The sequence below is a fragment of the Notechis scutatus genome, chromosome 16 (genome assembly GCF_049901735.1).
Source record: "Notechis scutatus isolate UNSWTSFEM ecotype Mainland chromosome 16, rNotScu1.2, whole genome shotgun sequence".
Classification (NCBI taxonomy): Eukaryota; Metazoa; Chordata; class Lepidosauria; order Squamata; family Elapidae; genus Notechis; species Notechis scutatus.
In genome coordinates this window covers 5,848,502-5,871,969 of record NC_142024.1, presented here as the reverse complement: position 1 = coordinate 5,871,969, position 23,468 = coordinate 5,848,502, and the positions used below count along the sequence as shown (strand labels likewise).

The 23,468-nt window shown below is 41.7% G+C and overlaps 1 protein-coding gene across 4 annotated transcripts in view; it reads left to right on the top strand.

Moving 5' to 3' along the window:
* The window catches only part of CASZ1 (castor zinc finger 1), a 275,840-nt gene that overhangs the window by 40,811 nt on the left and 211,561 nt on the right, over window positions 1–23,468 (top strand). For all 4 annotated transcript variants that reach the window (XM_087944733.1, XM_087944740.1, XM_087944739.1 and 1 more), the window contains exon 2: window positions 14,608–14,754. The gene's annotated coding sequence lies outside the window, so the exon portion shown is untranslated. The remainder of the gene's footprint in view (window positions 1–14,607; window positions 14,755–23,468) is intronic.

Genomic DNA, 23,468 nt, shown 5'->3' with positions numbered 1-23,468 from the left:
TGATCCCATCCCTCCCATCTCTCCTTCCCTTCCCTCCTTCCCTTTCTCCTCCCTCCTTCCTTCCCATGTTTGTTGTCAATTCTTCTCTAACCAGTTTACCCTGGCAAACCCTGTTAGTACCCTAAGGAAGCTCAAGTTGCACGGAGCAAATGCGGCAAATCCTTGCACGCTTGAATTGTAGTTTAACAACAGGCCAAAAGAGCATGGGTGCTTGTCAGGTAGCAGTGTGCAAAGGGTTTGGCCCACGTTCACAGCTGGGCTGATGGCTGCCCTGCGTAACTCTGTGGCTGACATGAGGCTGGTTCATTTCTGGCAAAATGGAAACCCAAGAGGGTTTAGGGCCGTTTCTGCATCAGACACTTTTCCAGGGAGGCCTTCAAGGGGAGACTTATAAACTTCTGTATCTGGTGAAATAATTAGCCGGCCGAAGTGACAGAAGTCCATCTTGGGCTGTTGGTGTCAAACTCAAAGTGTTTCTCCACCTTTGCAGGGACCTCTCACTTTGGAGCACTCTTTGAACCCAAACAGAGAGGGAGGGGAGGTGGAGAGAGAGAGACAGAGAGGGGGAGGGAGGGAGAGGTTGAAAGAGAGAGGGACAGAGAGAGAGAAAGAGAGAGAGAGAAAGAGAGGGAGGGAAAGAGAGAAGAGAGAGAGAGAGGAAAGGGAGGGAGAGAGAGAAAGAGAGAGAGAAAGAGGGGAGGGAGGAGAGAAAGAGAGAGAGAGAGAGAGAAAGGGAGGGAGAGGGAGAGAGAGAGAGAGAGAGAGAAAGAGGGGAGGGAGGGAGAAAAGAGAGAGAGAAAAAAGAGAAAGGGAGGGAGAGGGAGAAAGAGAGAGAGAGAGAGAAAGAGGGGAGGGAGGGAGAGGTTGAAAGAGAGAGGGACAGAGAGAGAGAAAGAGAAAGAGGGGAGGGAGGGAGAAAAAGAGAGAGAGAGAAAAAGAGAGAGAGAGAAAGGGAGGGAGAGGGGGAAAGAGGGAGAAAGAGAAAGAGAAAGAAATACTGTGTTTTTTTGTAACTCTTTCCCAAGTGTTGTGTTTACATTGCTCTGCGTTTACTCCCTTTGCCATTCTTGGTGACTCTTTTAAAATAATAATAATAATAATAATAAAGTGTTTCGCAAAGGTTCTGTTTTCACCTGGGCTAACTGAAAAGGCTTCGCGTTTCCATGGCTGCCCAGTCTCCCTGTGGCAACACGCCCTTTTTTGTGTAAGCTAACCGACTATCGATGATCGTTGTTAGAAAAAGGAATTTTTTCTTTCCTCCATAAACTTCTCGACATTTAAGCAGCCCCAGGGATTGGAGAGGAAGCCAGAGGAGCCAACCTGGAGGGCAGGTGAAGAGTTTGGTCCTATCCTGAACTGAAATGCATGTTGCAAACAACTTTGGAGGTGATTTTCTTTTTCCTGTCAAGAAAACTATCTTTATCCCTAGCTCAGAAAGTTATAATTTCTGAGGAAAGGATCCTGGCTGATTGGACACGGTTGGGGTTGTGCATTATTAGAAGGAACAAAATCTTTACTTGCCTTTATAATAAGGAAAGTTGTGTGCCACTTGACTTACAACTACTCATTTAGAGTTTGATGGCTTGTTGTGTACAAGGATGTAATTTTGGACCAGCTGGATACCTAACCCTTTTACTAGTCTGCATTCCAGATAAATAGGTTTACTACTGCCAATATGCTGAACCACAGCCTGACGTTACTCTTTAGCTTCCAAAACTTTTCCTGGTGGGGATGGTTAATGTAATACATGAGCCTTCCAATATTTTTGAAATGTCATTAGCCTGAGAGTTGTAGTCCAGTGATATTCAAAGGAGCATCTTCCTTCCTTCTCTTTCCCTCCCTCCTTCCCTTCTTCTTTCCTTTTTTTTCTTCCTTCCTTCCTTCTCTTTTTTCCCTCCTTCCCTCCTCTTTCATTCTTCCTTCCTTCCTTCCTTCCTTTTTTCTTTCTTTTCCTTCCTTCCTCTCTCTCTCTCTCTCTTTCTCTCTCCTTCCTTCCTTCCTTCCTTCCTTCCTTCCTTCCTTCCTTCCTTCCTTCCTTCCTTCCTTGCTTCCTTCCTTCCTTCCTTCCTTCCTTCCTTCCTTCCTTCCTTCCTTCCTTCCTTGTTTTTTTTCCCACCTGTGTCTCTGGGTGGCTCAGAATTAAAAAAAAATCTTAATCTTTTTTCTACAAACTTATTGTCTTTTTTTCTACAGGGTTTGAATTCTTTACCTGCGTTCTCAATGGTGGGGAAAAACTCCAAGTGTTGGTGTTTTTCTTCCTTCTAGCCCATTGCTATTTTCTGAAGGCAGATACGATGCTTTAGTAAGTGCTTTAGTAAGGCTTCGTTCGTCTAACTGTGGGTGTTAAGGTTTGAGTTAGAGATCTGTCTGTGCAAAACATAATCTATTAGCACTACTCTCAAATTAGATTATCAGAGCTCAGTTCTTCAACAGAAGGAGACAGTAATCCAGTAACTAAAAAGTCCTTGTTTTTATGAGTTCCTTCCACATTTTGTGCTTGATATTTAAAACTGACTGCAGATTAACTATGTGCAGGACCCAATATCACTTGACAATTCTTCTATAGTCCATCAGTTCAACTATCACACCTTAGCAGATCAGTTGGGGTACTCTTGCAACTTGTGAACGTGCCCTTTAGATTTGGTGGTCTAGTCACTCAGCCCCTCTCAAGTTTTTCTTTTGTAAAAGATAAGTTAGCTTTCTTTCTTTGAGACAGCTGTGTTTTGAGTTTGCTTTTCAACATGGCGGATGGATGCTTAATTTGCTCTGGCTTTCCATATATCAGCCATCATTAAATCTCAGCCTTCTTTTCAAAGATAACAAACAATATAATTCAAAGTTTTAAACCAAGTTGTGGGAACCTGTGTTCCTATAGAGGTCAAACACCCAGTTTCTTCCCATAGGTGGTTCCTAAAACATTTTGCTGGCTCCTAATTTTTTTCTGCATATATGTTGCAAACTTCTCAGGGAGTGGAGCTGGCACAGATGCCTGTTGATTTAAATATTTACCAATACTCACTGTGTTTTTTTTCCTTTTTATTAATTGTGCATATATTTGCTGTGCATGTATCCCATAAAATACCTGCTGTTTTGGGCGTACCCCATTTTGCAGGGTACATGAGATCATGTTGTAAAAATGCAGTGAAAAACACTTTCGTGCCACAACACATCAAATGGGATTTTGTAGTAAGATGAAGATATGCATTTTTTTTCCACAGCATATGCTGAGCACAACATATTTTTCTGTCTGCTAAAAAAATATTTAATTTTCTAATGAGGGCTCAACCTCTTCTTTTCAGAAAAAATATTCCTCTGCGTCATTTTTCTGCTGTGGGGAACCTTCCAAAGACATCACTAAAATTTGTTTCCTAAAACGTATAAATTCTATGCCTTTTTAAACCTTCCAATAACAGAACTGGAAGGGACTTTGGAGGTCTTCTAGTCCAGTCCACTGCTCAAGCAGGAGATTGTATACCATTTTAAATAAGTGGCTGTCCAGTCTCTTCTTTTTTTTAAAAAAAAAAAATTATTTTATTTTTTAAAAACAAAATTACAAATCTCTATTTACATAACGACAGCATTGGTGTCGTTATTAATACATATGTCTCCTTTTATACCTAAACATCAATTCTTATTTCTATCTTCCACCCATTTGTACCACCTATCCCAAACCACATAATAATCCGAGTCATCTTTGCCTTTTAGTTCCCCTGTGAATTTATCCATTTCCGCACAGTCCGTTATTTTTTTGTATCAGGTCTTCTTCAGATGGTATCTTTTCTTTTTTCCATCCCTGTGCGAAGGCTATTCTCGCCACCATTATAATATGTATAATGATGTATCGGATGACCTTGCTAAATTGTCCAGTCTCTTCTTAAAAACCTCCAGTGATGAAGCATCCACAACTTCTGAAGGCAAAGCCATTCCAAATTTCTCCTAGTTCTAGATTGCTTCTCTTCTTGCTTAGTTTCCATCCACTGCTTGTTGTCCTGCCTTCAGGTGCTTTGGAAATAGATTGGCTCTCTCTTCCTTGTGGCAGCCCCTCAAATATTGAAACACTACTATCATGTCCCCTTCTTTTCTCTAGACTAGATATTCCCATTTCCTGCAACCATTCTTCATATATTTTAGCATCCAACTCCACTGTCATCTTTGTCGCTCTTCTCTTCACTCTTTCCAGAGTCTCAACATCTTTCTTACATTGTGGCAACCGAAAATTTATTTATTTATTTATTTATTTATTTATTTATTTATTTATTTATTTATTTATTTATTTATTTATTTATTTGATTTGCCAATTGTTTACAAGATAATAAGTATAAATGTATACATAGTTGTGAATACATGAAATGGGTACATATAAGAAAAATAAAAGAATAAGAGAAACAATAGGACAGGGACGGTAGGCACGTTGGTGCGCTTATGCACGCCCCCTACAGACCTCTTAGGAAAGGGGTGAGGTCAATAGTAGACAGTCTAAGGTTAAAGTTTTTGGGGTTTGGGGAAGAGACTACAGAGTCGGGTAGAGTATTCCAGACATTGACCACTCTATTGCTGAAGTCGTATTTCCTGCAATCAAGTTTGGTGCAGTTTACTTTGAGTTTGTATCTGTTGTGTGCTCTTGTGTTGTTATGGTTGAAGCTGAAGTATTCATTGACAGGTAGGACATTGCAATGTATGATTTTATATACCATGCTTAGATCAGACCGAAGACGGCGTAATTCAAGGTTTTCTAGTTCTAGAATTTCAAGTCTGGTGGCATAAGGTATTCTACAACGAGTAGAGGAGTGGAGAACTCTTCTTGTGAAATATTTCTGGACTTTCTCAATTGTGCTAATATCAGAAAATGGATGCTGTATTCCAAGCATGGCCTTATAAAGTGGTACTAACACTTCACATGATCTTGATTCTATCCCTCTTATTAATGCAGCCTAGGATTGCATTGGGTTTTTGGGAGGCTGTAGTACCTGTCTGTTTGAAAGTGGCTTTCCCCCACAAAGATATCTAAGGCAATGTGACCAAGAATCCCTGGGGAGGATGCAGTGAGGTGGTGGATTAGCCCAGGGTCCTCTTTTTAAAAGCTTCTATGCTTATGTCATTGAGACATATTGAAGCAGTGAGTTCCAGGCATTACCCAACCACCCATTCTTTCATTCATCCTGAATTTTCTGGCTACCATGTTAACTGGAGGTTTTAAAGGAACAGCAGAGGAGAAAAATCTTTTGTCTCTACACCTTTTAAAATATTTTACACATGATCATTTTCTCTCCCCTTCGATACGTCCACTAACTAAAAGAAGAAGATAACCTTTTATTCTAGGAGAGATTTGACTGACCACTGCCTTTTCTGGAACTGGAAATTATATTGAGATATATCTCTGTCTGGAATCCATCCTCAAACCTTTGGAGGGTATGTCTAAACTTATTTATTCAGGAGGGGCTTCGTGGAACATAGTTGCCATCATGTTTTCAGGTAGAAACCTTCAGGTGTTCCTTCCACTGGAGACAAATGCAACCTGTGAATTTGGCAATTAGGGTGAAACATTTTCATACTGAAGGACAAGCGTGAATGATGAGTGACTGCTTTTTGCAGAGAGCCACGAAGAACCGATTTTGGAAAGGGCCAAAGCCCCTTCAAGAAAATCCTCCGTCTCATTTAGAAGTATCCATAGATGACAGCTAATGGCTTCACAATTTTATAATTTCAATCTTCCTTTCTCCGAAATTTGTTTTTCTTCCCCAAAGCTCTCTCAGGTCTTCTTAGCCTCACTCCCAGAGGGATGGAGTAAGCAAATTCAGGCATTGCGTTGTGGAAAAAGGACCACTGGGAAACTAGGAGAAGAAGGCGTAGTAGAGGTGAGGTTATGGTTGTTAGAAGTTGGGGAAAAAATTCCCTGTGAGGAGTTCAATGAAATTTCCTCAATCTGGCAGGATTGTCGAACAAGATTACATTGCGCAGAAACAATCTGGCAGATTCAACCTGCTTATTTGATGGTTAAACAAGGGCGCCTTTGTGCGTAGTTTTGTACATATGTTCCATGGAACTAAATATCAGCTAGTGTCAAAATCTGGAAATTTGGTCTGTTTGGGGGAATTAGATATGGCGAAATTGGAATTCGTTTCCCGAAATTGGAATCTGTTTCCCCGGCCACCTGAAGATCTGGCTGTGTAGGAAGAATCCCTACAGAATTGCTCAATTGCTTCATCTCCACCACCCTCTTGTTTGATCAGTTATTACTTTTCTATTTCTTTGCTTTTGTTGCTGTAATCATTGCAAAACTGCTTTTTTGGGAAGGCTCCAGGACTCCAGGGCCCTTTGTTGCACCGTACTCAGCTTTAGAAGAAAAGAAAAAAATAGGTCACAAAATTTGGTTTGAGAAGGAGGTTGATAATGATCTCACTGTGGCTTGATATTTATTAAGAGACACGCAAGGGATTAAATCCTGTTTTTCCATAGGATTTTTCCCCCCCCCCCTCGCTTGTTTATGGTACAGAATGACGGTTGTGAATGCATAGGGGTTGTTTTTTTTCACACCCCAATCGTTGGCTCTTGTCTGAGTTGGGCATGTATTGATGGGTGTGGGTTTTTTTTTATAAAAAAGTATACAGTTCAGTAGCATTCCAGTAATCCATGTTGGTGATGACGGCAGGAGATAGGTTTTGAGATAAGGAATAATTTTATCTGCTTTCCTGGAGTGGCCAGCTATTTTTTTTTTTTTTTTTTGTTTGTTTGTTTTGAGGGCATCACTAGGTAAGATTAGCTTGGAGGCTGTTCCTTTTATAATCTATAAGCTACTTTTCTGGGACTCCAGTTTTAGCGTGGCTTGCTGAGTGCCATGTTTTCTCAACAAGACAACAGTGCTTCCCTGTCACGTCCAACCCTGCGCATAAAACGGGCCATAATTTAGAAGCGGAACACCTGTGCGTTCAGACAGAGTGTGTACAAAACCTCCAGGTGAAAATGATGGATGTTTGAGGCCCAGAAAGAATCTCAGAGCCAGACTATCTGGCCATCTAGCTCGATTTGGCATCAGCTTGCTTCCTGTGGCAGAAACCATCCCTTCCTGCACGGATTAAGTTCCAGGAACTCTTTATTTTAGAAGTGAAGCGTCTTTTTTTGCACCAAACCTGAAAGGATTATTTTAATTCCCTTCCTTTCCTTCAGGTATGCATTAAGAAACAAACCCAAAGGTGGGCCTTTCAAGCTTATCTTTGTACAGGGGAAGCAAACTTGATGTAGTTTTAGAAAACAGCACGTTATAATTGCCCCCGGGCCTCCTTTGCAGGCTTGTTATGAAGACAAAATAGAGGTATTTGGTGTGCCACTCTGAATTACGTGAAGGAAGGCCAGGAAAATAACCCAGTTAACGCAGGAACTCTCAACCATGGAAAACCCAATATCTGTCCCTAACTTGTAATGCAGGTCTATCATGGTCTGTCTTCTTTTCTATCTGTCTTTCTTAGGGACACAATCTTCAGCCTCTCCAAACCAAGGGTCTTCAAACTTGGCAGCTTTAAGACTTGTGGACTTCAACTCCCAGAATTCCTGAGCTATCATGACTGGAGGGGCAATTCTGGGAGTTGAAGTTCACAAGTCTTAAAGCTGCCAAGTTTGAAGACCCCTGCTCTAAATTGTAGTTGGTTTGATTGAGATTTGTCCTTCTTTTATGTTTATCTTTTCCAAGAGGCCCTTTTGAATTTCTCTCTCTCTCTCTCCCTCTCTCCCTCCCTCCTTCCCTCTCTCTCTCTGTGAGTGAGTGAGTGAAGGCAATGCTGTTTATTATTTTGTAACTTGAGACTTTAAATCTGTCAAAATGGGGTTCCTCTGCTATCCTTCACGATGGAAGCAAAGTTGCATTGAAACATTTTGTGTGTGCTCGTGAATCTTTCCCCAATAGCTGATGATCACCAGAGGAGTTTACTAGTCTATATCCGTTCAATACGTCACATACAGCCAAATTTACAACCTATTTGTGGAATATAGATGGCTTCGGGGGGAAAAAACACCTTCCTGATTTAATGTTTGCTATGAGTGATTCCCTTGAGCTAATTCTCCCCCTCTCTCTTTTTTTTTTAACCATGTGTAACTTAAACAAATAAATGTACATATATGAGCTTACTTGTGGACCGAAAAGTCCATGTTTGTGTTTATTTTCAAGAGCATATAACTCAATTTCTATTGTGGAATCATTAGTTCCCAGGAAATTTGATTTTTATCATCTTTATCTTGAAGGCGTTTCCATCATTCAATATCGAAACAAAACCCAACCAGCTTGCCAGTGTTTACGCCTTTAAAGTGAAATGTTCTTCACACGGTTTTTTTAGATGGATGCTCCCTATTCCATTGGTTCTGATCTGCCGAGCATTTTTTAGATTTTGGTTGTAGAAAATAGATTTCACACATGTTCGTTTGCACAAAGGCACTTGCGGATGTTGTTCCCACATCAGAGGAAAATATCATTCTGAGAACTTTTGATTAGCAGAGTGGTCTAAAAACTTCTTTAGACATATGCTAAGGCATTCATCAGGAGGGGTGATGGGGATGACAGCACCTTCATCCAGAGATTTAACTCGTGGCAAAACATTCCAGGAGACATTGCAGTATAAATGGCTTCATGGAAGGGCAAGTCCAATATACAGATGCTAGGATAAGAATTGTTTTGCCGAAATAGCTAAACACGTTCAGGGATAATAGGTGTTTCTTTTCCTTCAAAGCTGAAGTCAAAGCAATTGACCAAAAAAGAAAGAAAGAAAAAGAATAGAAAAGGAAAGGAAAGGAAAGGAAAGGAAAGAAGAGAAAGGGAAGAAAGAATGAAGGAAAGAAAGAAAAAGAAAAAAGAAGCAAGGAAGGAAAGAAGGAAAGAAAGAAAAGAAAGAAGGAAAGAAAGAATGGAAAGAATGAAATAAAAGCAAGGAAGGAAAGAAAGAAAAGAAAGAATGAAGAAAAGAAAGAAAGAAAAAAGAAGCAAGGAAGGAAAGAAGGAGAGAAAGAAAGAAAGAAAAAGAAAGACAAACCCAACTCTCTGTCACTCCCTGGTACACTTGAAATCAAAGTGTTGGAATCTGTGGCCTTTGGGTCTACAAATGCAAACCGGTTGGTTTAAGATGTTGCCTGTGTGTGCCACAAATGAGGAACTATCTCGTCCATCCCATTGCCTCTGGATCCGAGATCTAGATAGCTGTCAAAATGTCCCTGGGAAAGGAGCCAGAAACTGCTTGAATGACAGCGCTGGAGGTAGAGGCAGTCAAGTACCGTGCCAGGATTGTTGGGCCCAACCAACCAGTCCTGGATGAAGATGATGGAAGAGGAAAACCAGGCTCAGGTTGGACATGGTTGCCAGGAAGAAGCACTGCAAATATTGGAACTGTCTGGGAATGAATTTTGAGCTGTCTTTATTTTTGGGGAGCGAATCGGCATGGAAGGCAGTCTTGACGTAGCCCCAGAGATTTCCAGTTCTCCCCGCAATCTGCAGGAAAAAAGCTTCTCCCCTACTGGTCTGGCTCACCAGATTTAAACTCATCCTCAGTAGCTACCGTAGCTAATCACAGCTGATAGATAAGCCTAGACAGTAGAAGCCGTAATACCTAAATCTTCGGATTTTACCAAGGAGTTGCGTTCTCCGAATGACACCGTGTGTTTTTTGTAAACAGTTGCAAATGCTCGTAGCCCTTCCTTATTTTCAGTGCGCTCCTAATCCAACAACATCAGAAACGGTGATTGACCATTCCTGAAAAGGCCGTTTTCAGCAGCAAAGAAAATTATATAGAGGGGAGGAGGAGGGAGGTGCCTTGCCCTGATGCCTTGTTTAGGTTCCCGAGCGCGTGCCAACTTCAAAACCGTCTTGCCAATCTCCCTTCTGAATATTGCCAAGGTGATTTCATGCCAACCTAACAAATAACCGAACAACAGCTCCCGTCTCTGTTCAACCAACAGCATTGCTCCCCCTCCTGCTGCCACAACCCTGGTATTTTTTTCTCTAAATCTGCTTGGAGCTGGTCTGTTTGTCCCCTGGCGGGTGAGGCATGCCCCTCCTGGAACGGCACAGGGGGTGTACAGTATATCCTACTCTTTCACCAGGTTGCTTCCTTTCAACTATTGTCTGCAGGAAAGACAGAGGCAGTCCAGAGTAAACTTGCTCTTAAGAACTTCGACATTATCTCGGTTCCTCCTTCTCTACTCCACCCTCCCAATTTGCTTGAGTGCACCAAGAAAAGGTGATTTTGATGAGGGAGCTGCTCTATAGACAGGTGAGAAAGAGGGACATACGGTTCAAATATATGATCCCTGCTACCTCCGTGCCAGACATATAAAGCCTTCAGGCTTGATCAATCATACAACACAGAACCTCACTCCTGCAGCTGTGTAGGAGTCAGAGCTGATTCATGTTGCAAACACGTAAGGTGTTCCAGGGAAATTGTGTTAGCGGGGGGAAAAAAGAAAGGAAGAAAGAAAAGGAAATGGCTTAGCAAAGACCTTCAGAATAATCTATATGACTTCCCCCCCTCAGCTGTGACTCTGGCACCAACATCTAACCAACGGTCAGTTAGTTGTACTGATTTGGCTTGACCTGAAAGGATGATGTCTGTGGAGATTCTCAGTCGTCCAGGTCCCACAGGTGCTTTTTCAAGAGGCAACTGGACTTCCTTTGTTTTGAAGAGGTTTCGCTTCTCATCCAAGAAGCTTCTTCAGCTCTGACTGGACTGGACTCCAGAACTGAAGAAGCTTCCCGGGTGAGAAGCGAAACCTCTTAAAGCAAAACAAGGAAAGTCCAGTTGCCTTTCGAAGAAGGGAGGGGGGAAAAAAGCACCTTTGGGACTGATAGGATTATAATTTGAGCTAAACGGTTTGCAAAAAAAAAAAAAAAAAAAAAGAGGGCGGGGGCGGGTGATATTTTCCATGCTAAAAATTCATTTCATTCCATTTAAATTGAATTAGTCCTCATTTCAGAGATATGACCTCTGGAAGGCCTTTTGATTCCCTGGTTTCATTTTGAGCTGTCAAGTGCACATAAGAGCCGCTCCTGGACAAACAGTCTCGCTGGATGATATGACATTTCCAGAGAACGTTAAAATCCCAAAGGAAACTTCACTTCCCCAAAGTTACACATTAGGCTAATGTTTGGAGCCTGGCGCCAGTGCGTTACAGCCAGGAAACCCAGGCTGTTTTAACCACGGCTTCCTCACTGCTGGTGGAATCCTAGGGCGGTTAAACATTGGTAGGGGAAGGGTCTCTAGCTCCCAAGAGTAGGGGGTTTTATTTGCTGAGGCCCCTCAAGCTTTTGTAGCCATTCCCCAGAGACCAAAACGTGAAGCTCATCCCTGCATTACCTGCCTTAAAGCTTTGAATTGGGGTTTGCTATTCTCCATTCCCATGGAATATAAAGAGAAGCACTAGATTGCGCGGGGAAATGGATGAATGCCAAAGATTTAATATTCAGAACTGGGAGACATTCCATGTCTCTGAGATTACCTGTTCCAAGTAGGTTACCTGGAGGTACCAAGCCACTGGTGGATCTGTTCTCATACTGGTTTGAAACCAGTTGAAGTCTAGAGGGAAAGAGAAGGGAATTCTAAGGCAAAATAAAAGTTGACTCACTTGTGCTGGAGGTCTAATTTCAATTATCTATCTTAGGGGACTGAAATAAAGATTCCAGTCTTTAATTATCAGTGCATCAGTTGGGATTATTGGATTTTTCCCATGGGATGGGCTGGAAAAAAAAAATAGCACTTTGGGGTTTTCTTTTTCGAACTTCACCAGGCTGTCTTGTCCTAAGTAGTCATCTCTTAAACTCTGTTATTGATAGGAGGGAGATAAGAAGCCAATTTCGCTTTTTGGTCTTTCCTTTTTCCTTTCTTTTCCTGAAGGATACGTGCACTAAGGCAGAAAATATTTACAAGTTTAAATCTGAAGCACAAACAGGAAAAACCCTTTTTATTTAAAAAAAACGACTGGAGGATATTCAGAACGGGAATTACCATGGAAACACATCAATATTTGTTTAAATTCACGCAAAGGAGGTTGCTGGTAGCATAATAAGACTTTATTTGCTCTTTTACCTATTTCACCCTAATACAATTCTTTACAGAAGATACACAATTGTGTCACAGTTGGAGTGTTTCCAAATTGAAGAAAAGCATTTGGGGTTGATTCTCTGTCATTTGTTCCCTGTTTACATATACGTAGCTCAGGAGAGTATCCATGGATTTCAAACTTACAAAAAAAAAAAAAAGTTTATTTTTATAAGTATTCCAAATGTCGTGGGAACCACATCTCGAGCAAAGGTGTAGTGCTGTTAAAAACTTAGACTCTATTTAACCTTCATTGGTTTTAGCCAGGATGGAGACTCCGTTGTTTGGGATGAATTTTTCTAATTCTTTCTAACATCATTTGAACTTTCACAATTTTTAACCCCTGAGAATTTGCGCCACCTTTTCCAGGCGAGGGCAGTCAAAATTTTTCTTCCAAAATAAATAAATAAATGAAATAATGATAATAATAATGATGATGATGATAATAATAACAATAATAATAATAATAATAATAATAATAATAATAATAATAATAATAATAATAATAATAATAATGGCATTGACAAATTTGCCATGGGTCAATTGCAGAAGGCAGCTTGACTTGGAACAGCTTCTATCCTGTGGCGATATCTGTAACACCATCAAACAATCCAAATTTGCTTATCCCAGGTCCTTGGTAAGGACTCGATAGGAAGAGAAAAGTGCCAAACCCAGTCTGAACATCCGGCTGACTCTGTGATGATGATGATGATGATGATAATTTATCAGACTTGAATACCCTGATTCTACAAAAAAAACCACCCTACTTGGAACAGATGCTACCTGAACAGTTCCTAGGTCCTTGGTTAGGACTTGAGCTGTTGAGCTACCAACCAGCTCCAAAGGCTGTGAATCTCATGAATGATGATATAATAATAATAATAATAATAATAATAATAATAATAATAATAATAATAATAATAATAATAATAATAATAATAATATTCTAGAGATATAAACACTGCCTTTCAGATCTTCAAATCAATGTGATTTTAGAAGAGAAATTCAGGCCTCTGATAGGTGTGGAAGCCTTAGGATCTTACCGGATGTGGGCCACTGAGTTCTGGGTGCCTGGAGTTCAGAGGGCACCGCGTGGGGAAGGCTTCTTTTAGCTAATTGCTCTTATCTGGACTGGTTGAAATTATAGATTAAATCTGGGATCCGTCTTCCTTTTCTCGTGGAAGGTGGTTCGCCCTGAGCTGCTTGAGGTCATCTCCGAGTCCTTGTGCTTTACCAAACTCCAGTCAAACCTTTTCAATTTATCAGATTTTGCTTTTAGCAGAATTAAAAGCAAATGTGTGTGTGTGTGTGTGTATCTGATATCTATCAAGAATTACGCTGAACATAGGAAGGGCCTGTCTCGCTTTGAAGTAGCCAGAGCTGAGCCAAGCCAAGGGCGACGGACTCGCCTGGCCCACAGGCGAGCAGAGGGATTGCAGTGCTAGCCCGTTCCTCGGCCCTTGTGACCGGGAAAAGGATCTGGGGCTTTAGCTGAAGGCAGCCGATGGCCAGAGTGGGTCATTCCATCGTTCCACCCCTGGTGGCCACCTCTTGGCACCTGCGGCTGGAAGCCATGCCCTTGTAGACTTCTAAGGCCTTTCTTTGGCAGGGAAAAAAAACAAACTTTTTGATTTCTGCTTTTGATGGTTAGAAAATGCTGGGGAAAAGAGAGCTTTATTGTACCCATAGAGTAAGAGATTGGCCTTTCCTCTCCTCCCCTTCCCTCTTCCCCCTTCCCTTCTCTCTTCTTCCTTTCTTTCCCTTCCCTTCCTCCTTTCCTTTCCTTTCTTCACCTCCCCTCCCCTCTTCCTCCTTCCCTTCCCTCTTCCTCCTTCCCTTCCCTCTTCCTCCTTTCTTTTCCTTTCCTTTCCTCTCCTCCCCCCCTCTTCCTCCTTCCCTTCCCTCTTCTTCCTTTCTTTCCCTTCCCTTCCTCCTTCTCTTTCCTTTCTTCTCCTCTCCTCCCCTCTTCCTTCTTTTCTTCCCTCTTCCTCCTTCCCTTCCCTCTTCCTCCTTTCTTTTCCTTTCCTCCCCTCCCCTCTTCCTCCTTCCCTTCCTTTCCTTCTTCCTCCTTTCTTTTCCTCTCCTCTCCTCCTCTCTTCCTGCTTTCCTTCCCTCCCCACTTTCTCCTTCCCTTCCCTTCCCCTTCCCTTCCTCCTTCCTCCTTCCCTTCCCTTCCGTTCCCTTCCCTTCCCTTTGTATTCGGTTTTGTCTGTTTTTAATCTCCTTTTTGAAACTGTTAATAAAATTTACATGTTTTAAAAAAGAGAGAGAAGAATCCATCCCCCCTTCTTATTGTAGGGACACTTCCGGTGGCACCTGCTTCTTCAGATTCGTTCAGAAGACGCTTCCTAAAACCCTTTACCGTTATTAGAGTTACTAGACTTTGCATGGGAAGGACTAGGGGAGACCCTGGGGAAAACCTTGGGGACGGTGGGGCAGGCAGCAACTTCCCCTGTAAGTGACTTTTATAGGATGCAAAGATTAGGGAATAGCACCGCGTCTCAAAACCCTCCGGTTTTTCTCCCTCCTCTTTCTTCAGAGCAAAGAGGCATCACCACGTACAGGGAACCCATCAGACTTGAGCTGCCTCTGAAGCACCCGAGGGGAGGCGTTTCTGGATCCTGAGCATCCCTCCTTCAAGTGTGGTTTGGAATGGATTTCAAGTTCAGCATCCTCCAGGCACAAGGTACCCATTCGCCTTCCTTCTCTGCCTCGCTCGTGAGTCAGTCAGCGGGGGGGGGAAAAAGCGGCCTTACAACATTTGTTGAGCTGTGAAGATCTTCTTTCTTTCTTTCTTTCTTTCTTTCTTTCTTTCTTTCTTTCTTTCTTTCTTTCTTTCTTTCTTGCTTGCTTGCTTGCTTGCTTGCTTGCTTGCTTGCTTGCTTGCTTGCTTGCTTGCTTGCTTTCTTTCTTCTTTCCTTCTTCCTTCCTTCCTTCCTTCCTTTATTTCTTTCCTTCCTTCCTTCCTTCCTTCCTTCCTTCCTTCCTTCCTTTCTTCCTTTCTTTCTTTCTTTCTTTCTTTCTTTTTCTTCCTTCCTTTCTTTCTTTCTTTCTTTCTTTCTTTCTTTCTTTCTTTCTGTCTTCCTTCCTTTCTTTCTTTCTTTCTTTCTTCCTTCCTTCCTTTATTTCTTCCCTTCCTCTCTTTCTTTCTTTCTTTCTTTCCTTCCTTCCTTCCTTCCTTCCTTCCTTCCTTCCTTCCTTCCTTCCTTCCTTCCTTCCTTCCTTCCTTCCTTCCTTCCCCTTCCCCTTCTTTCCTTCCTTCCTTCTTTCCTTTCCCTTTCCCCTTCCTTCTTTCTTCCTTCCTTTCTTTCTTTCCTTCCTTCCTTCCTTCCTTCCTTCCTTCCTTCCTTCCTTCCTTCCTTCCTTTCCCCCTTCCCTCCCTCCCTCCCCCTTCCTTCCTCCCTCCCTCCCTCCCTCCCTCCCTCCCTTCCTTCCTTCCTTCCTTCCTCCCTCCCTTCCTTCCTTCCTTCCTTTCCAGCTTCATGTAGATGCTTTCCCTGGATACACACAACTCCACCCAGGGAATGTATTGTCACCAAGCACAAATCAGGGCTGAGTGCTCAAAATACTAACAGTTCATACTGTGTATGCATAGCCCTGTGTCTTCATTTTATAGGAGCCATGATACAGGTAGTCCTCGACTTACGACCACAATGGAGCCCAAAAGGTATGTCGCTAAGTGAGAAATTGGCTAAATGAGCTTTGCCCCATTTTACGACTTTTCTTGTCAAAGTTGTTAAGTCAGTCACTGCAGTTGTTAAGTTAGTAGTGTGGTTCTTAAGCGAATCTGGCTTCGTCATAAATACGAGCCAAGTGTCCAAATTTTTTATTACACGACCGTGAAGGATGCTGCAATGGTCATAAGTGTGAAAAACAGTCTTAAGTCCCTTTTTTTCAGTGCCGTTGGCACTTTGAACGGTCACTCAATGAACCATTGTAAGTTGAGGACTACCTACGTATACATTGAAAGGCTCAGAGCAATTAAAACTGTATACAACACAAAAATGATGCAAGAATCATAGATAGAAACTGTATACATACAATCTAAAAACTTACAACAACACAGAACTGAAGAAGCCTCTTGGATGAGAAGCAAAACAGTTTCAAAGAAAGAAAGAAACAAGAACAACAGAAGCCTTTTGGAAAAATGAAGCTTTGGGACAGCCATGACCTGGGTAATTGGGAATCTCCATAGACATATAACCACACAGTAACACAATCTGGGATGTTGTATGGCAGGCATGTGTCTGTTTGACTTCTAAAGTCCCAGGGCTTCTTTGTTTTCTATTACTTTGTCTGTTTTGTGGTCCCAGCGGTTCTTCTCTTGCAGATAAATGATATTTCTTGCAGATCTTCCAATGCATGATTATTGGTATTTTGTCATGCAGTGGTTAGTCAATCTGGGCAATCTTCTTGGAACAACTAACTTGGCAGTCCACTGGGAATAATAATAATAATAATAATAATTATTATTTTAATCTTCAATTCGATTCACAATCTGAGACTAGTACAAACTTAACAGTCCAAGCCCTAACCAAGAATCTCAGACCTGTTAAAGTAACGCCTGAGTATATAGGCAGTTCTGAATAAAGTGTTCTTTTTTGCAAAGTCAGAATATTCAGGTGTAATAAGTTCAAAACTTCCATGTATCTAGGGTGTTTGTGCTATTATTGTTGTTGTTATTGTTGTTGTTATTAAGCAGTTCCATCTCCCAGTGAGGTTTCAGTCAAAAAAATCAACACAATGGAAATGAGAGGAAAGGAAGAATGATTGTGTTTCTGCCTCTGTGTACGTGTGAACATGTGCAAACTTAAACTCAATTATAGATAACTCACAGAATCCCAGGGAATGGGACTAAGGAATTGTTCCTAGAGCTTTGCAAGGAAATATAATTAATAAATTATATATAATACAGGGCGGAGGCTTCTGAAATTCTTGATTTCAGTTCTTAACTGCTATGAGAGTGTGGCAATACCCACATTAGTCTAATCTTTGCCTTACCTGACAGCATACACCCTTTGACCAAGTTTGGAGATTGGTTCGCATTCTGCGGAGGAAGGCATATCTTGATTAAGGAGAAAGAGAGAGGGAACGAGGCCAGCTATGTATAAGCACGTGCATAAGAGCTGATAACAAATGCATCCTAGTTTGCAGAAGCCAAAACAACTGAAATTTGGCAGCATATGGTCACCCTGAGAATTTGGAATTACATGCATTTTCACCAACATGAACTTCCTCGCTCTACGCTTCAGTATCTCACTGGCTTTCATAAATCAATCTTAAATTTAAATCTTGCCCAGCCTCTCCTGAAAACTTCCTCTGTACTGGCTGATAGAGCATTTGTCTTTTATAGGCCGGATACCCACCATGCTTAAGAAATTTCCTGGCTGGGATTAGGGGTGTGTGTGTGTGTTATATTGTGGATTTTTAATATTGTGAACTGCACATGGAGCCACCATGTGTGAGTTATATAAATTATATAAATAAATCTGCAGGTACGTTAATGTTGTAAGTCTCACAGAGTCACCGAGATGGGTGGCAAGTAAATTTAATGAATAAAACACAATACAACACAACACAAGCAAAACAAACAAACAAAGAAAAGCAAAAATAAAAAAGTTTAGGAAAGACCCCTGCCTGAAATTAACAAGAACAAGTATTAATGTGAGAAATTAATAAGAATAAGAATTAATAACGTGAGAATAACACCTGTGAATGTTGGCTGACAGGTTATTAATTAACTAGTTAAGTTTATGGCCACTTTTTTCTTCCTACAAAGTAATATTGCACAGAGTTTCTGGGAGTCAGGTGGCATATAAATGTAATGCTATTATTTCATTTTTAAAGCTATTATTTCATTTTTACTACTTCATTTGTAATACTATTATTTCATTTTTAAAGCTATTATTTCATTTTTAAATTAGAAGCATGAGAATTACAAAATCCTTTGTTGTTGTTTTCTATTTCTTCCCTTGAATTCTACACCTGTCCTTAATTTGGCATCTTGTAACTGGGGTGTTTTGTTCTGGTGTGTTCCAGGAACCCTATCAGTAGATTCCCTCGTCCCACAGATGTTTATAACTTGTTATTTGACTGTATGTGGAACGGTTGCCTGAACAATTGCACAATTTGAAAAGGCGAGGATGAGCCTTGGGTGGCAGTGATGTAAGAATCTGTATTCCAGGTTAAAAACCAAAATGAATAGCGATGGCTGCTTGGTTTGAGGATTGAATCGTCAAATAGAAACATAAGCTACTGTAGCTGCGTCCATGATGGACAACTAGATCATTTTGCAGAAGATTTTAATAGAATAAAAGAAATCTGAGACTGGCAGAGTGGATGGTGTATTTGAAAACAGAATACAGAATAACAGGGTTGGAAGGGACCTTACAGGTCATCTAGTCCAACCCCCCACCCAAGCAGGAGACCTTACACCATTTCTAACAGATGACAGTCCAGTCTCTTCTTGAAAGCCTCCAGGGATGAAGCTCCCACAACTTCCGAAGAAACTTCTGTTCCATTGGTTGGTTGTTCTCCCTGTCAGAAAATTCCTCCTTATTTCCAGGTTGAATCTCTCCTTGTTCCGTTTCCATCCATTATTATTCCATGTCTGGCCTTCAGGTGCCTTGGAAAACAGGCTGACCCAGTCTTCCTCCCTGGTCCTTCTCTTCCCTATGGCTTTTTTTTTTTTACTGGAATTCATAAAAATGACATTCCTCAAGTTTTATTAATGTAAATGGTAGGGTTAACACAACAAACTCATACAGTAGTCTTTTTGTGTGTGTGTGCCTTTCAATTATGTTAGATCACAATTCCTAATTCCCAGCCAAAAGCCAAAGGTAAGAAAAATGAGAATTATAGTCAGCTTATCTGGCAGGCAGTAGATTGGGAAAGATGGTCTGGTCAAATATTTTGAGCCTTTAGAAAAAAAATCCGTGTTTCTGAGCAACATCTGAATTTTTTTAATACTGGCAATCGTCAACTTAACAACAGTTCATTTAGTGAACTGTTTAGTGAAGTTATAATGGCACTGAAAAATGTGTGTTACGGCCATTTTTCACACATGCGACTGTGGTGGCATTCCCCGTGGTCACGTGATAAAAATTTGGACCCTTGGCCTCCAACTCGCATTTATGACCGTTGCAATAGCCTGCAGTGATTCACTTAACCACGGTGCCAAGGAAGGATGTAAAACGGGGCAAAACTCACTTTACAAATGTCTCACTTAACAACAGACATTTTGAGGCTCAGTTGTGGTCACTTATTCATTTTGTCCTGAGAGCTCAACATAAAAATGCACTGGGAGTTTCTGATTTCTTTGCCTTTGCCAATTAGGCATAAATATTCAAGCAGACTTGCATTTAGACCAGCGAGAGCAAAATGTGCATGACACATTTCCCTTACTTGGTACCCTATTAAAATATAATTCCAAGGAATCTATTTGTTGATGAAGGGGTGGGTGGGTGGAGGGAATTCCCTTTGATGTTTTACACGCATGCTTATATCTCCAACCTTCTATAGTGTGCCAGCATGAGTTAATTTTAAATAAAAGGGTGTTAAATATGACGATATCCCAAGATCAGAACATAGTCTGTCTTGGAAGAGAAAGTCCTTTCATCCAGACTTCTCACTTCCAAACTGGTTTTCATTTTTAAATGGATATATTTAAACATCACAGTTTAAACATTTAAACGGTGTGTCAGCCAGCTGCCTTGAAACAAGTGATGTGCTGACGTTACCCATGGACTCGGAAGGTCATGCTTGTTTAACCTCACTACCAGGAAAAACAGAGTAATATTGGACAAGTAGGCCAACTTCAGAAAGCATCTGCTTTGACAAGTGGTATATAAATATAAATCATGTAGAACCTGGAAACCTGAGAAACTGCCATGTACAGAGTATTAAACTCAGTTTTATTGTAAGGGAACAATAAGACAGGGACGGTAGGCATGCTGTTGCGCTTATGCTAGTTAGTGTTAGTTAGTGTTTCTGTTAATGAATCTCCCAATATCATTTGCAAATTCATCCAGTTACTAGATCTGTGACTAACCTGGTCAAACCTGTTGTATGAATGCAGCCTTTGAGGAACACGACTCAAGAGGCCTGAGCTGAATTGTGACCAATTCTCCAAATCCTCAGAAGCTCTAAGCTAACCTCTCGCAATCTGTTGCCTCCAGAAAGGTTCACACTAAAAAATTATCCAAATTCCCTTTGGCCATCTGGCGAGGAATAATCAGGGATGGAGCAGGAAGGACACAATTTGGAGAAAGTTAGGCCTTCTACATGACTAAAGTTAGGCATTCTCCATCATTCAGGTCTTGATTGACCCAAAAGGCAAATGGACTTTTCCCCCCAAAAAGGCAACTGGACTTTCTTTCTTTCTTTCTTTCTTTCTTTCTTTCTTTCTTTCTTTCTTTCTTTCTTTCTTTCTTTCTTTCTTTCTTTCTTTCTTTCTTTCTTTCCTTCCTTCCTTCCTTCCTTCCTTCCTTCCTTCCTTCCTTCCTTCCTTCCTTCCCTCTTTCTTTCTTTCTTTCTTTCTTTCTTTCTTTCTTTCTTTCTTTCTTTCTTTCTTTCTTTCTTTCTTTCACATTTCGCTTCTCACCCAGAACTGAAGAAGCTTCTTGGATGAGAAGCAAAACCTTTTCAAAGAAAAACAAACAAACAAGAAAATCCAGATGTCTTTTGCGGGGAAAATTACTTTTGGGACATGCCTTCCACATCATTTTGAAACCCATCCAGTTGAAGGAAGTCCGCCAAACCTATTGGGACTTCCCCTAATTTTTGTAAAGCCATTCTCCCTCTTGTTCTTGTTCTTTACGGGTGTGTGTGTCTGTTTTTCTTTCTCCTGCTTTATATCTACTCCATCCCACATCCACCCACCCAAAAAGTCTCATGTTCTTTCCCACAGCTCAGTTCTTCTGTGTCTGGAACCCTAAGGCCCTTTGCACTGGATCTCTTTACTCCAGTGAGTACTTGGGTGATCCTGTAGTGGATACCCCAGAAATGAGGTCAGTTTGCCCAGTAAGTGGGTGGGTGGGGGGGAGAGATGATGTCACCTCCCATAAAATGCCTCTTCAGATTAATCAGTGTGTTCTCCTCTGGAAATGCTAATGGGGAAAAGCAATTAAAGAGCCCCTTTCACCCACCCACCCACCCTCTTTTCTTCTCCTTCTTCTCCTTCTCCTAAGTAATCTGTGTTAAGAGCTGGTAATGAAGGTTTAGTGCCATTGTAATTCAATATTTCAGCTCCGCCAGTTTGTATCAAAAGGAGTCCCAACCTGGGGAGCATGGGATGAGGCATGGCTGGTGGGAGAAGCTGCCCGCCCTGCTTTCAGCCAGAGGACGGGCAGCCTTGGAAACGGTAGGCAGGAGAGAGAGAATAGACGGGGCTGCCTCTTCACCTACTTTGAGAGAGAGAGAGAGAGAGAGAGAGAGAGAGAGAGAGAGAGAGAGAGAGAGAAAGAGAAGAAAGAAAGAAAGAAAGAAAGAAAGAAAGAAAGAAAGAAAGAAAGAAAGAAAGAAAGAAAGAAAGAAAGAAAGAAAGAAAGAAAGAAATATACCGAGCAAACCTGGAGGAAGGATTTCTTAAGGGAAAGGAGGCATCTTCCCGTCAGCCTTCTTGGCGGGAGGCTAAGTGGGAGGAAGGCAACCCTGTCCAGTGACTCTCGCGTCCTCACGCAGCCTTCTTTTCCTTGTGGCCCGGCTGCCTCTCCTCCCAGGGCTGATCTGCTTTAGCTAATTAATAATCGGACAGAAGGCACCCGGAGGGATTAGCGGGGGAGAGTGAGACCAAACCCCAGCCTCCTCGTGGGGGTGGGGGCTCTGGGTTGACATGGGGAAAGGAGAGGATCCCGGCAGAGCTGGGGGACCTCGGAAGCGGGTCACGGCACCTGCGAGGGGGAGGGAGCAGCAGCTTGGGGAAGCAGACTGGACGGGCCCAGAGATAAGGGGGGGGAGCGCGGGACTCTAGTGATGATAAGGACATAAAGCCATCTCCGTTGGCCTTCTTGTTTTTCGTAAAGGGATACAGGCAGTCCTCGACTTACAACGGAGTCCCAGGTTCCCATTGCTAAGTGAAACCTGTTTTGTCCCATTGTACGACCTTCCTTGCCTCCGTCGTTAAATGGATCGCTGCGGTTAAAGGAAGCGTCGTTAAGCGAATCTGGCTTCCTCCTTGTTAGAAGGTTGCAAAAGGGGGATCACGTCATAAATACGAATCCATGCCCAAGCGTCTGGATTTTGATGAAGTGACCACAGGGACGCTGCAACGGTCGTAAAGTGTGAAAAACGGTCATAAGTCACTTTTTCCCCCCCATCCGATTCCAACTTTGAACAGTCACTAAATGAGTGATTGCAAGTCAAGGACTACCTGTGGACTAAAGTATCAAGTAAGGAAGTAGATTTCCTCAGCCAGGGCCCTCCAAGGTTACAAGCCCCTTATTCTACTCGTTTATCCCATGTTGGAGAAAAACTGCCCCTTCCTAACTTGATGGATTTCCTTCTACTTGCAAGAGGGTCGGATGATGTTCCCTACACATGGTTGGAAAAAACGATTAAACAACATATAGATTTGAAACCTGAAATATTCCTATTAGGAATGGTACCAGAAGGTTATATAGTAAAGAAAAGATTTACTTAATTATACGTGTCTCGACAGCAGCTACAATTGTATTTGCCCAAAATTGGAAGAGTGATAATATACCGACAGAGGGAAAAATAATTGAAAAAAAATATTTGAATGTGCAGAAATGAACAGACTAACATTAGAAATCAAAGAAAAGGAAGAATCTGAATATTACATGCTATGGGAGTTGTGTTATCAATGGGTAGAGAATAGAGCAAACTAAAAAAGATTTGATGTATTTATAGAGCAATAAGAGAAAGCAAAGTTACAATGTGTGGTATTATTATGTATATGGGAATATATATGGAAACACGGATGTATTGTTAGATTTGATAAGAAGAATATCATTTATACTGTTTAAATCATTGAAATATGTACCCAAGTCGACGCATGATTGAAATGGGATGATTTGTTGTATATAAAAAAACAGTAAAAAGTTATTTAAAACCGCACCTGTTCCCCAACTCGGTGTCCTCCACCCAATGTTGCAATCCAGCACACCTGGAGAGCACCACCAGGTCCGAAAGAGCCATGCCCCAATAATGCAGGTTTTTGAAGGATTTTCCTGGAAGTGAAGCTGTTCGTTGCACTGTTGCAGCTTCTCGATGCGCTTTTGTATGCGCCGCTCGCAGGCGTTTGTGTGCGGGCGTTTTCGTGCATGTGCTCTCACCCACAGGCACTCAGGCGGGTGAAGTGGTTTGGTCTGCCTCCCGCAATCATTGCGAACGGCCCATTCTTGCCTCCTGACCAACATCATTAATGCTGGGTATTTATAT